A 2,370-nucleotide genomic window follows, 5' to 3' on the forward strand; every position below is an offset into this window, starting at 1 on the left:
TTCTGAGTACAAAACATGAAATAACCGGATTAAGAGCACTAAAATCCATAAATCTAGTAGTAAACATACATGAATATGCTAAGTATTTGGGGTAAAACTATGTATAATTTGGCGTTTATCAATATACATTTCAAACGTACTTGGATCGGGTACACAATCACATAGTTATCCATTCCTTGGAATGCCCGTTGAACCATTCAAAATCATTAAGGATACTCAGATAGCTCATACAATGCCAACGTCCCAGACGTGGTCTTGCATGTAATCAAATGTTGATGTCGATGCCACTGTACCAAATAGGGTCTTACACGAAATCAAATATGATGGCAATGTCTCAAACATGGTCTTACATGTAAATATCAAATCAATGCCAACGTCCTAGACGTGGTCTTACACGAAATCACATATCGGAATCCTATGTCATGACATATGTATCCTAACTATTCGTATGGTTCATACAAGGCTTTCGAACGTCGTTACATTATTGAAACTTTCTAAATTTCACATATTCAGCTTCTATAACCATTCATCACAATTCAATATGATATAAACATGGATAAATCAATTCAAACAGATTTATTTATATATCAACTTACCTCGTACAGAAATGAACGAAAATGAATGGCTAATCAACGACTTTCAGCTCTCCCCGATCTAATTCCGTTTTCTTTGGTTATTGATCTTAATCACAAATTCTCTTAGCCAAACCCTAAACAAGCTTTTATCCTTTCTTTTCTTTTGATTTTCGGGAAAATAAGGTGATAATGGCATTATTTTCATGTTTGTTTTATTAATATTAACTTCAATAATCAAATACCAATTTTGCCCTTAATTAAACCATATAAAAATCACCTAATGGATGGTCATTAATGTTCATTAACTTTATTAATGGTCTAATTTCATCATAAGGACCTCCCCTTTAATAAGACATAGCACTTAAGAACTTTTGACAAATAGCTAGCCACTTTTACATTTTACGCGATTAGATCCTTTTTCTAAATTGAGTACACAAACGATAAAATTAAATCACGAAATTTTCACAGATATCAATTCACATATTATAAGAATGGAAAATAATAATAATAATATTTTTTTGACTCAAATTTTTGGTCCCGAAACTACTGTTCCGACTAGGGTCTAAACCAGGCTGTTATAAGCCTTTTGGTTACTTCAAGAAAAATTCGAGTGGTTTCGCCACAATGGGTTATAGAAATTGAATTGCAGTCCTTACCTTCCTCAATTTTGGTTTTGGTTACCCATGTAATACAAAGATTCTGGGTTCAATGGACATTCTTCAAACAAATGTCCTTCCCCACAATAGACACAAGCTACATTTTCAAATTGATTTAGTGGTTGTGCTGTGAAACTATTAAACCTATTAGTGGTAAAATTTTTAAGCATTGAGGATATTGGGGATACCTGAGATGTGAGTGAAGTAAGAGCGTCTGCTTCATGTATTCTAGCAACTCATCTACCTAACACTGCTCGATTGGTTGGCAATTGATTATTGCTGGCAATCCTCTCAATGATTTCATAAGCCTCATTATAAGACTTAGAAAGGAGAACACATTAGTAGAAGCGTCCACTACCATCCCCGTGTGGGCATTGAGACCATTATAAAATGTCTCAAGTTAGATACAATGTGGGACTCCATGATGAGGGCACTTCCGTAATAGTTCTTTGTACCTTTCCCATACCTCATACAAGGACTCATCATCCATTTGTTGGAAAGCAGTGATTTCGTTCCTCAACTTAGCATTCGTGCTAGTCGAGAAATACTTCATGAGGAATCTTTCTGCTAACTCTTGCCATATGGAAATTGAATTTTGCGGCAATGAGTTCAACCAGGCTCGAGCTCTGTCCCTTAGCGAATATGGGAATAGCTTCAATCGTAATGCATCTTCGGGTACTCCAACTAACTTGAAAGAATCACTCACCTCCATAAATAGTCTTAAGTGAATATGAGGATTTTCGGTAGGCATTCCACTAATTGGCCCACTGTTTAAAGCATCTGGAACATGACTAGCTTCAGCTCAAATTTTTGTGCCTCGATTTTGAATCTCCTAATACCCAGATTAAGATCATGAAACATTGGCATGGCATACTGTCTTAGAGCTGTATCCCTATCATCAGTTATATGGATAGGATTTTGAGCAGGGTCTACTCCATTTCCTTGATTCAAATTTCCAAGGTTCATCTCTTCGGTCCTTCTCTGACTTGCTTGTCTTCTTCGTTGTCGAAAAGTACATTCAATTTTAGGGTCTATAGAGAGTAAATTGATAATTCAGTCAATACTAATAAATACCTGAAATAATCACAGAAAAATTAATTAAGTTAAAATTGAACAGAAAAATAAACCAAAATGCAAAA

At 35.1% G+C, this 2,370-nt stretch overlaps 1 non-coding gene across 1 annotated transcript; it reads left to right on the plus strand.

Moving 5' to 3' along the window:
* Positions 1-1,647: 1,647 nt before the first annotated feature.
* LOC121207810 (small nucleolar RNA R71) lies at positions 1,648-1,754 on the plus strand. Its single transcript, XR_005902926.1, has one exon. It is a non-coding gene; the product is annotated as a small nucleolar RNA R71 (small nucleolar RNA).
* The last annotated feature ends 616 nt before the right edge of the window (positions 1,755-2,370 follow it).

This window comes from Gossypium hirsutum, chromosome A01 (genome assembly GCF_007990345.1).
Source record: "Gossypium hirsutum isolate 1008001.06 chromosome A01, Gossypium_hirsutum_v2.1, whole genome shotgun sequence".
Lineage (NCBI taxonomy): Eukaryota > Viridiplantae > Streptophyta > Magnoliopsida > Malvales > Malvaceae > Gossypium > Gossypium hirsutum.